General features: G+C 39.7%; 1 protein-coding gene across 1 annotated transcript in view; it reads left to right on the top strand.

The window, feature by feature from the left end:
- Positions 1 to 13,112, top strand: part of LOC109040941 (transcriptional regulator ATRX homolog) — a 35,125-nt gene that overhangs the window by 14,644 nt on the left and 7,369 nt on the right. The gene's annotated exons all lie outside the window — the stretch shown is intronic.

The following is a 13,112-nucleotide window of genomic DNA, read 5'->3' as shown; positions in this document are numbered from 1 at the left end:
TTATTCTAAATTGTGATTTATAAAAAAGTTCCGTCAATAAACATTCGGTTGATCCAAATAAAATCTTATTGATCTCGCCCTCCACTACCTCCCAACCTTCCCTTCTACACTGCTGTGCTAAAGAAAAACGCCATATGAACATTCGAGAGTTGCCAAATTTCCTCCGATAAAATGATCATTTTTTAGAATATTTATGAATATTTTCTTGGTCTGGTACGGACATGTGCGAAGGATGGCAGACGATCGGTTGCCCAGGCAGGTTTTCAATTGGGTTCCTCCCGGAAGGCGACGGCGTGGACGTCCTGTGAAAGGTTGGCGACAAGGGGTGGAGGAGGAGATTAGAAGGTGCCAATTGCCTGATGGTCTCTGGGAGGATAGGGGGCAATGGTGATTGGGCGTCGAAGAGCGCGAGGCTACGCTGTGAAAGCGACTTACTGTATGTATGAAACGATAAAGCACAAAAGCATAGCCCAAATATATACGAATAAAGAATAAGGAGAGAATTAAAACTATGGGTAAACAAGGCTAAAACATTAAAAACACTAAAAGGCAGGACGTTTTGAGCTGTTACCAACTCATTTTCAGCTGCAATAACACATGAAAACAAGTAAAAAATTGAGTGGCGACCTGACCCCAGCCGTTATCACGTTACCACTCCGCCCCCGCCGTGTGTTAGTGGTTATGAGATAACGGCTGGGGTCCGGTCGCCACTCAATTTTTACTTGTTTTTATGTGTTTTTGCAGCTGAAAATGAGCTGGTAACAGCTCGAAACGTCCTGCCTTTTAGTGTTTTTAATGTTTTGGCCTAGTTTACCCATATTTTAATTCTCTCCTTATTCTTTATTTGTGTGTATGAATATTTTCTCTTGAAATTTGCAGATGATTTGGACTGCGTTTTGCAATTTGGCACTATAAATTCTGGCCCGGTTAAAAACATCGTAGTGCATTAGTTCCCTATGCACATAAGTGTTTTTCAGATGAGCCAGATTATAGTCCAAATGCAAATGCAGTCCATTTAGAACTAGCTGCGAATGAGATTATCTGAGAATTTGGAGGGAAAATATTCACAAATTGCTCTGTAAATTCGTATTTTATCAAAGGACATTTGGCAACGTCAGAGGGTTCATACGGCGTTTTTGCTTAGCACGGCAGTACTGTCTGAGGACGGTGTTGTCAGAACATCTTTGACTCTTACAATCCTACCCTCCTCCCAATCCCAATCACAGGATGGGGAGGAAACATACAAATATGGGATTTAATTTTTTAAATTCATTGAACAAATAAAGAAATCTTAACAATAAAATACAGATTTCAAAGATTATATTGAAACAATACAAAGCAAGATCATTTAAATATTCATCGCAATAGGGCGAGTCATATTCGAAGTAAATTGTATCTAATAAATTCGCCCAAACTTCCTTAATAAATGGACCGCGTTAAACAGAAAGGAACCAAGCCACATCAGCTATTGCCAAATTTCCCTCGGCAATTTAATTTTTTACGAGGGAACGTTTGAGCGGATTTCTTTGAAAATTTTATGGAATTTGCTTTGCACGATGTATAGAAAATTCACTGAAATTTGCACGAAAATCCGCACAACCGATTTCATATAAAGAATTAAATTCATCGATTAAATTTGGCAATAGCTGATGTGGCTTGGTTCCTTTCTGCTTAACGCAGTTCAAATGATACTTATGTAAGTCAAACAAGGATTCAGCCTCTACGCCACCCCAAATCAGCTTGGATATTGTGAAGATGTCTCAGGCAGATAGTAAAATCAGCCATTTTGTCAAGCGCCTAGACAAATAGTCAAAAATTCTTCCGTAGAATACGATTCTGATTCCTTTCCTAATTTTATGAAAAATGGTTAATTGCTCCAGTAAATAAGGATTTTCTGTAAAAATTTTGATCGTGCATTAATATTTCAAACGATTTTTAGTTCCTGAATGAACATTCATCTTGAAGTTATCAGCATGTCATAAAAGACAGAATTTTAAAATGTAAATATATGAGAGGCATTTGAAGAGGAAGAAACAAGAAGAGTTCGTATTTTTGATGATATATTTTTCTCAAAGTATTGAAAACTCGTTAGCTCTTCGCCGTAAATTTACAAATTTTCATAAACTGTCAACATTTGACTCTCTGCCTAGTCATTTGATAAAATGCCTGATTTGCCTAATTGCCTGCGACATTGACATACCTATTGACTGATCCAACCCAGTGGATCGCACGATTGAATGCAGACTTCAGCGCTTTTTTCAATTCAGAGGGGATTTATCTGTAACTTATTACTCCATCCGCTCATTCAAAAGGACGGGAATTAGACACCTTGCAACTCGCAACCAGGCCCGCCACAAGGGGGGGGGGGGGGGGATACTGGGTCCTTGGTACCGGGGCCCGGGCCCTGGAAGGGCCCGTGGCGCAGGTAACAAACCACTAAGAATTCATGTGTAACCCTTGTCTCGTAAAGAAAAGTGAAAATATTACGCTAAAAATTCCGCAAAAGGTGAATAAAGTTTCAAAAACACGCTAGGGCACTATAAAATTTTTCTTACTTTTCTAGAGATTTCTATCTATTTTCAAGATTTTGAGTATATGTAGAATGATATTTTTAGTAACTGCGTTTCATTTTCTTCCGTTGTCGGATGCTAAGAGGCTCCTGTCTGGGCATCCAGGACTTCAATGGCTCAACTCACTTGCCATAGACGTACGACAGGGGAGTCCAGGGGGGCCCAGCTCCCCCTAGAATTGAAAAGTATCATCTGCCCCCTCAAAAAAAAAATTTATAGATGTTTTGAATGCAACAATTCGAAAGCATTTGGTGCTGAAAGTAAAAAAAAAGGCCGTAATATAATTATTCTGCAGAAATTGATGGAAAATCTCCATCATAAGAGCTTCAAAATGCGTCCAAATAGATTTAAAATTTCAAAAATTTCCCGGGGGAGGCCCCCCGGACCCCCCTCTGTGCTAGGGGCCCGGGCCAGAAGACTGATACCAGGGCCCGAGATGGGATGTGGCAGGCCTACTCGCAACTGAGTTTAGTGTTCGAAAAACGAGCAATGTTTCACACAAACTCCGATTCAAATAATTTCCTTTCACCATAAATCGTTGTTTTGTACGCACGGAGGACCTTAACTCCATTCCAAGGTTGCCAAATTGACCCAAACAATTCAATTTTTCACGAGAATGTAACCGTGCGATTGTCGTCCAGAATCATTCTGAGTTTTGCATGAGATCAGAGGTTAATTAAATAATTTTTCAGTCAGAAATTCCCAGGATTCTCCGGCGGGGCGATTATTGAAACTGATAGACAAAGCGATAGACAAAGATGACATAGGGAGTATGGAGCGATCCTATTGGTTGACATAGTTGGTTCTCATAGACTAAGGGGGAAAATGATAGACTAACTGTCGGGTCTCTCGTGGGTTGCCGTTAGTTAGTCTATTACCTACCTCCTTTGTCCATTGCAACCACCCGTTTCCACCAATAGGATCCCTCCAAATCCCTTTTGTCGTTTTTGTCTATAGCTTTGTCTATCAGTTTCAATAATCGCCCCGCTGGTAAAAATGCGATTTGCGGAAAGAAGTCGGCAACCTTGATATGCAGTTACGTTCTTTCGTGAAGGAGACGACAAAATATGCCTAACTTCTCTTTTTTCCGAAAACGTCTCTGTTGCAAATACAAAATTCAACAAATTATCATAAATCTCACAATGTATGGGTAACACCAGTGTTCGAAACTCACAGGCACCAACGCGCCAAATGCGCCTAAAAAATGAAGGCTCTGCGCCTACGTGGCCCCCAAAAATTGCCCCTTAAAAATCTGAATTTTCATATTAGGTGATTATTCCAAATTTTCAGCACTACAAGTGAAAGTTTTTTCTATTCTTCACGATTTCATCATTTGTGCTTTTGTCTTCCCCAAGTTACAGCTACTTACTAGTTCTATTACGAAAACATCTTGCGTCTAATTTTTCACTAAATGTGCCGTAATATATAGGCAAAAAGTCAATTTGGCCCCTAAAAAATCTTCAATGGCGCCTAAAAATCAGGCTTGATGCGCCACATGGCTCCTAAAACTCAAAGGTGAGTTTCGAACACTGGGTAACACAGTCTAAACTTGCCGAAACTGATTTTTCATTTACCAACCGTAAATCAGCCCGGTAGATGTGGGGTTTTAATAACTCCGGGTCAATAACGTAAGAGTACTTCGAGAAATTTCCTATTCTTACTGTATGACTTTCTTAACATCGGTATTAGTTAGAAATTTGGTGGTTCAGTCAATCAGCACTTAATTTTACCATAAAATCCCGCAGCTCAAGCACTCTCCTTGTTCTTCACGAAGATTTTAACTTGTGTCTTGTGGTTTCTCCTAATCCATATGGCAAACATCTGTCTTCTTTGTCTATATAGTTTTATCTATCAATAAATTCTAATAATCAGCTCGCTGATATTTGCAGTGGCGTGGCGTGAATGATCGATTATCGATATGTCCTCATTGAATCTATAGTAAAATATCGATTATTAAGGTGTTCGCTGCGAACACCTTGATAAGCGATCCTTTTCCATAGATTTAAATGACAGATTAATCGATATATCGCATAGGACGCCACGCCACTGGATATTTGAGCAGTCCGATCAGCTACCAAAGTTACAGATTATCACCGAGAAAAAAACATAGTTATTCCACCTTTACAACGGTAGTAATGTCACACGGGATTCCACGGTAGTAGAACCGTGGATTTCGATTCTTGTAACGATGAGCACGTTCACATGACCGTGTTCACCGTAATATTACTGTGGGCACAGACATACTATTATGAGAATGGTTATGCTACTTTGCTCATCAATAATATTACCAAAATCCACGGTTCCACTACCATGGAATCCCGAGTGACATTATTACCGTGGTAACCGTCGAATAACCGTGTTCTTTTTTTCTCCGTGTACTCGTTTAGTAGCTGAATCTTATAGATCTACCTCTCTTCTCAACCGTCCACGGACAAAGAGGAGATTTCATGCGCGGAGTTTTTTCCTGCACTTGTCCCAAGAAACGAGCGGATTAACATAATATTTGCCGTGATAACGAAGAGAGCAGTTGGTGCAAAAATGATTTTTTGAGAAAACGGGCTCAGAAGCTTCTGATCGGAACATTCATTGAAAGAAGCCTCCGTTCTTTGGAAAATTGCCACTAATCGTCCTGTGGTGTTCCTACCTATACCTTAGTACGATGCCATGCCATGTTTCCTTTTCATATCTATCTCTATCCATTAGCCTAGCGCCTGTCTTACCTATTAATCTTTTATCTTTTCCTTTTAGCACCTTTTTACCTTTCCAATACCCCAAGCTAGGCGGTCCGGTACCTTTGTCCGCGACTCCGCGACCTTGCGAACAACCGTTAGCCTGGCACGGATTGTTTATTACCTTTTTCTTCGCATTCTTTCCCTACCTTTTTCTTCGCATACTTTCCCTACCTTTTTCTTCGCCACCTTTCTTTTCATGATAATGATCAGTCCCTTGGCCAGAGCAGCCAGGACACTCTGATTTCAGTCATCGCCCGGGCCACCACCCGACGCCCCCGCATAGCAGACTACACTGAAAAAAAAATTCTCGGCGTTTTTACCAAGGTCCGTTGGTACCTTTACCATCTCACTTTTTTTTACCAATTATTGGTAATTTTACCAGGACAGACTGGTAAGCTTACCTAAAAACCGGTATTTCTACTGTTTTTTTCAGGTAAGAATACCACTTTTATTGGTAATCAATTCCCAGTAACTTTGCTATTTTATCTTCGTAAGTCTACCACAGTCGATAAAAAATATTGGCGTTTTTATCAAGGTCCAGTAAAATTACCGAGAAAGTTCAAAAATTTTACCGAGTTTCTCGGTAAAATTACCAATTCCATAAATGGTAATTTTACCAAGAAAAAACCGGGATCAAATAGAACCCTGAATTCTCGGTAATTTTACCCTTTTCTTAGTAAATACACCGAGATTTTGTTTTCAGTGCATAAGCAAGTAAATATTCACGAAGAAAAGAGCGTTAGCATAGCGGATCATCTTGTGAGCTCATATTTATCTGCTTTCACTCGAAAGAAATTTGCATGATTGGCGTTCTACGTATGTCGGAATAGCTTGTGATTTTGAAAATAAAACATTTTATACAAGCTAAGGAGGAATTTTGTGAGGAGATATTCTACCGCGACAGAAAAAAGAATCGAAAATAATGTCGGGTTGGGCTCATGCTACCGCACTGTACTACCGTGCTGAAGAAGGACGCCGTATGAAAATTCGAGAGTTGCCAAATTTCCATTGCTAAAACATGTATTTTTAACAACATTCATGCATGTTTTTCCTTGAAATTTTCAGATATTTTAGATTTGACTGCGCACAAAATTGTCTGAAAATTTTGGAAAATAATTTTTAGAATTTTCCCAGTAAATTCGGTTTTAATCGGAGGAAACTTGGCAACGTCTGAAGGCTCATACGGCGTTTTTCCTTAGTGCGGCAGTATAGGAAGAACGCCGTATGAATATTCGAGAGTTGCCAAATTTTCTCAGACGAAATGTTCATTTTTGAGGAAAGTTATGAATATTTTTCCTTGAAGTCTTCAGGAACTTCAAATGAAATTGTGAACAAGATTATCCGAAAAATCAGAAGGAAAATATGCATAAGTTTGCCAGGAAGTTGAAATTCGTGGTTTATCAAAGGAAATTTGGCAACGCCCGAAGGTTCATACAACCATTTGCTTTAGCACGGCAGCACGGTAAAACCTGTCCATTAGGGCCGATTTTATCTCTCTGTGTCAGGACGGCGCTAACACCGGTGTCAGGTAACACCCGTTTTAGCTTGACACGGCCGCTAACACCAAGACCGATTTTAACTCCCCGAATTCAGCCTGTGTCACAGGACACGCTCTCGCTATAGACCTTCCTGCATAAATTCGAGGTTTCGTTGGAAAATCGTGTCTGTTCACATCGTTTCTGCTGGGTTTGTTGAGGTTTGAGGTTAGTTCGTGTCATTATCAACCGGGTTTACCGGTGCCGGACACGGGAGCTGTCAGCATCAGTTTCCGGGTGCAGATTTCGAAACGACGGTGGTGGCGCGACTGCGGATTGCACAGGAGTTAGGGCGCTCGGATGACGTAAATGATAACTTTTGCCACGGGAAAAAGTAAGGCCTTGTCTCCACGGGACGTTTTCATGGGATTTGTCCCAAGTTCGAATCGCAGGAATGAAACTTCTGGGATTTTTCCCAGATACCGTCTCCACGGGACGGGGCTCATGTACAGTCCTGCGACTAGTTTGCGCGGGAAGATAAATTAGTTAAAGTCGAGTATTTAACCGGGATTAAAATAATAATTGCACTCAGTTGACAAATAGACACATTATTTTAACTATACAAACATGAACAATGTAGTAATGAATAAAATATCGAACAATTTGTTTTCACTTCTTCTTCTTCTCTCAGTGGGTCCTATAGGGGTACAAGTACCATACTTGGTACCGGGAAAAATATTGATTGACTCAATATTTTTCCCAACTTCGTAAGTGGGATTTTTCCCTGGGACAAATCACGTGAAACGGCTCGTGGAGACAAGGCCTACAGAAAGGTGGTTGTATTTTAATTCTTATCAGCTCTTGTGGTGTAAAGTGAAGTCATTATGTCTTTGATTGATGTTGGTTACGTGATATTAAAAGGGCCGATAGGGCAAGCACGCGTGTTTATAGTTACTTTTCATCGTCTTCAGCTGAATTTCTGAGGGGAAAAATAATAACTGTCGGTTTACAGGTACGATGCAAACCAAATCTTTCCGAAGATCCTGCATGATTGGACCCCAAAGATTCAGTGATCACGGCATTCAGCAATGAACCTCTGTCACTTCACTTTTGGCATCTTACCGCATACCAATTTTAGTAAATGATCTGAAGATAAGCTTTCAAAAAGGATCATTGTCTAGTATAGTAAAAAGTAGTAAATTTTACGCCCTTTCAAAACGGTCCTTTGACATTTTCCTCTAAAGTCGACGGTTTAAAAGAAAAATGAGAAAAAAGGTTTCTCATCATAAGGATTTTTGCCGCGGCCGTTTTTAAAATCCATAATTTCGTCCTCAGATATTACTTTTTCGAAAATTTTTTTGTAACGATCTGATAGAAAATTTTATGGCCTTTCAAAAACGTCCTCAGACATTTTCCCTAAAATTAACAGTTTCAAGGGAAAATGAGAAAAAAAGGTCACTGGTCGTAAGAATTTTTGCCGCGGTTTTTTTAAAAACCCATTTTTCGGTCACAGGAATTTTTTTTGACGAATTTTTTGATACTGATTGATAGGAAATTTTGCGCTCTTTAGAATGAGTCTGTTTGATTCTCGTTTCAGTCGAAAAAGTTTGGATTTACAAGCTATTTACATTAGCTCTAAGTATTTGGGACTATTCACTGGCACCGGACACGGGTCGGGATCTCGGGAACTGAAAGCGAGCCACACGCTTCATATAGGTATTGTTCACATATTCCCGCCATAGAATAATAAATAGCTCAGCTAGTCAGAAAATAGTCAGCTAGTTATTTTTATTCTATGTTCCCGCGAAGCGCCCCAGCTCCTGTGCCATCCGCTGTAAATCGATAATCTGAACATGCCTAGTCAATGTTGTATATGGTTTTCCGTCAAAAAATGCCACCTGGCACCGAGTTTTAAAAAAATCGAGCGAACAGGAATCGCAGATCGTACGATAAACGCTACTAGTCAATTTGCCTACGTTAGTGCGCCTTCAATTCCGTCCGATACCGTGCAATACTTCCGAGGTGGAATAGTTACTCAGAGTGCCTTCAAGCGTATCGCCTCGACTTCATGGCAGAAGATCACGACTGCCGCCGACATTACACCCCGGAACGTGTGGATTTACACATTTTCTCATCATCGACGGAGAGATGAAATACATGCACACCTCAATTTGCGACGTTGCAACTTTTTCACTGCCTATTTTGAACGGGTAGAAGAATGCGAACACCTAAAATCTGCCGTAGGTAATTTTTCCGAGTTATGACAAAAAGCATTATTTGAATTTGCTGCTAGCGAGGTGATAATAACAATGACTGTTGAATTTGAATGTTTCATTTCAGTCTAATGTCTAAAGTTTATGCTTAAATTAAACAGGAGAATAAGAAGTGGTAGGTAGAAATCCTCGAACGAACACAAGCAGACCCGAAATGTTTTAACCCTGGACGTAGATGGGCCCGAAGAGGTAATAAGGAAGGCACCGTAACGTACTAAGTGCCAATCACTGTTATTATCAGCTCGATAGCAGCACATTCAAATAATGTATTTTGTCACATCTCGGAAAAATTACGGCAGATTTTAAAGTGTTCATGCTCTTTCTCTCATTCAAAATAGGCAGTGAAATAGTTGCAATGTCGCAAATCGAGGTAAATATGTTTTTTATCTCGCCGTTAGTAATGAGAAAATGTGTAACAGCGCACGCGTTAGAGTGTAATATCAGCGGCAGTCCTGATCTTCCGCCATCAAGTCGAGGCGATACTCTTGAAGGCGCTCTGAGCAACTATACCACCTCGGAAGTATTGCACAGTATCAGACGGAATTGAAGGCGCACTAACGTATGTAAATTCACTGGCATCCGTAGAGTCCTATAGATCGTGCGATATGCGATTCCTGTTGGAAATGGAGTAAAAAAATATATACATGAATAATTTAAAAGAAAAGAAAGAAACAAAACAAACAGATTTATTTCATAACGGTTGATGACCGAGTCGATATCGAGGTTTAAGTTAGCTGAGAGTACATCGATTTGAAACTGAACATAAAAAAGGATAGATACCTCTATTGCAAAGTCGAATTATTTCGAAGGCACCAAGACAGCGTTCTCGGTCACATCCGCCAGCTCCGACTTTTGAATTTTACAATTTTGTAAGAAAATTCAACCTTTTTGTGAAAAACATCCACTGCCACCAAGTCTCGCAAAAATGAATCAAACAGGTGCCTAGATAGCATCTTAGACCAAATCCGCTATCTTGAATTTTCAAATTATGAAAATTTGAGTTGCAATTCAGGTTATACGTCAAAAAATACCACGTGGTACTGAGTTTCAAAAAAATTGATCGATCAGGAGTCGTATATCGTACGATAAACGCTACCAGTCAAGTTGCCTACGTTAGTGCGCCTTCAATTCCGTCTGATACTGTGCAATACTTCCGAGGTGGAATAGTTGCTCAGAGCGCCTTCAAGAGTATCGCCTCGACTTGATGGCAGAAGATCACGATTGCCGCCGCCAATACACTCCAGGACGTTTCTTGAAACTCAGTACAAGGTGGCATTTTTTGACGGATAACTTGAAATCCAACTCAAATTTTCATAATTCGAAAATCCAAGATAGAGGATGCAGCCTAAAATACTATCTTGGATCCTGTTTGATTCATTTTTGCGAGACTTGGTGGCAGTGGATGTTTTTCACTTGGAGGTTGAATTTTCAGTAAGTTTTAAATTTTTAAAACTTAAAGATGACGAAAGTGGCTCAGAGTGCTATCTTGGCACCTTCTAAATTATCAAAAATTGGTAGGTATCCGTCTTAAAAAAGAATCGTCATCAAAAATCTCGGAAAGGAATTGAGCTTTTGAATGACTGAAAAAAGTAAAAATATTTCATTCTCTATGAAATATTTTAACGAAACGTCACTATGAGCTGTAAACTCTTAACAATTTCCAAAAATCGCCACACATTTTTCGGCTTAAAGTCATTAATTTTAGTCTGAAGTAATCATTGCAATTTTGAAATTGTCGCTTACTTTCTTACCCTCGGCGTTTAAGTCTCCAGAGATGTACATAATGACACTAATCCTGCTACACGCATAGGTGGACATGCTTGAACCTATGCGAGTAACAAAGCTACCTGGAGAAGTTGCATTGGTAATATAGAATATATACGAGTAACTTTGCCGATCAGCGGGCTGATTATTGAAATCAATAGACAAAGCGATAGACAAAGAAGACATAGGGAAAATTGAGCGATCCCATTGGTTGAAATGGGTGATTGTTGTAGATCAAAGAAGGAAATGATGAACTGACTATACGATCCTTCTTGAGTTGCCATTAATCAGTCTATTACTCACTACATTTGTCCATTGTAACCACCCGCTTCCACTCATACATTTATAAACGCCTCATTTTCCCGTTGTCTTCTTTGTTTATAGCTTTGTTTATCAATTTCAATAATCACCCCGCTTAAGTTTGTCTTTATTACCAAAAGGCCAGTCCGAGCCTGCTTCGCGTTCTCTTCGACCCGCGTCGACAAAAGGACGACCAAAAAAATGAAAAGATTTTCATAACCGACTCTCATTTATCCAATATTTCTCTGGCCGGGAGAAACTGGACCAATAAGAATCGAGTGAAAAAATCGGCATTTGTTTCAAATTTCACGCCAAGACCGAAACGAAACGGAACGGAGCGTTTCGTCGCTATTGGATAGCGTGTAGCAAAGAAGCATACCTTCGATTCACTAACCCTACGAACAGACCAAGATTCAAAATTTTGCCCCCCCCCTTTCTAAGCTTTCTGGTCTCCTCTAATATAAAAAAACCTGGGACCTATTTTCTAATTCTGATTACAGCGGGCTTATCTAGGGACTATCACTCGTCGATAACCGCAAAAGTCATGGAAATCGGCCCAGTAGAATGCTCAAACGAACTATGACAAAAAATTAAAAATTACAATGTTTAAATGGGAGAATTTGCAACTTTACCACATAATATAAAAAAACATGGGCCATATTTTTAAAATCTAAATGAAGCGAGCTCATCTAGAGACAATTGCGTGTCGATAGCCGCAAAAATCGTGAAAATCGGCCCGGAACGGAACTAAGCGTTACCAGATACGAATATTTAGGAGGTCTCGGAGCTTATGTATATGATGTCATTATGAAGTTGAAATATTTTAGTAAATGGACATTCGACAGAAAAATTTCGGTGTATTCAAGTCTTTACCGAGATATTTTATAATTCATTAATCGCGGAATCTCCCCCCTTCCTCCATGAAACATCCTTCGATTTCATCCTTGGTTTTTAATTCTCAATGCTGCATCACCAAAGAGGGCGGTAATGCCCAATTTTTCGTTATAAATTTGCGAAATGGAGTTGCCATCAAAATTTGACAAAGATGAATTTATTCCTAATAATGATTCATTCAGTGACTGATTTACATTGGAAGATGAAATAAGTTAAACGATGGAGTTTCTGGACAGTGAATTGGACATATTAAAAACAGAGGGAACTATATCCGTTTTGACATGAGCCCTGAGATACATAAGAATACATACATGTCAGGGCTCATGTCACAATATACAAGTAGTTCTTTTCGATTTAAATGCGTCCAATAATTGAGTGTCCGGTTTGATCCTAGTAGACTTAGGCCCAGGCTTTTTTTGCGAGTAGGAAGTTTGAATCATGGAAGACGCCAAATAAGAGCATTGCTGATTTAGCATTTTTAACTGGGGGAGAGGGAGAAGATAAATAATTACAATCTAACACAGAGACTAATCGTTTTGGCCCTTAATTCCACAAGTACTTCCATCTAATGTCTTGAACAGGGTCATGGAATTCCACCGATACTTAAATCATGAAAATCAGCTGCCACATCCCACCTCGAGCCCTAGTGCCAATTTTAAGATCGGGGCCCCATGACTGCCACCAACCCCTCCCCCCCCCCCTCTACCCGATCCCCTTACCACCAGAAAAATAATTTGTAATATCCTAAACTTAAGAGCACACAGTTGCAAAATTTCATTTTCTACTAAAAATCTTAAAAATAGATAGAAACCTGCAAAACAGTAGAAAGAATTCTACAGTGCCCCAGCGTGTTTTAGAAAACGTATTCACCTTTTTCGAAATCTTTTTCTTTTCTTTACGAGACAAGGGTTACGTGTGAATTTGAAATAGTGTGTCATGGGCGGCACGTGCCCCGGTGCCATGGACCCAGCATCTCCACCCTTGAGGCGGGCCTGATGAAAATGTTTCTAATGAAGTAGAAGCTCAATATTATTTTTAAAAAAAGAAGAAATAGGGGTGAATTTAAGCCGTTCACCAAGTCTGTCAAAAAGTTGCTGTGAACTG

This window comes from Bemisia tabaci, chromosome 8 (assembly GCF_918797505.1).
Source record: "Bemisia tabaci chromosome 8, PGI_BMITA_v3".
Taxonomy (NCBI): Eukaryota; Metazoa; Arthropoda; class Insecta; order Hemiptera; family Aleyrodidae; genus Bemisia; species Bemisia tabaci.
This window is presented reverse-complemented; position numbering and strand designations above follow the sequence as displayed.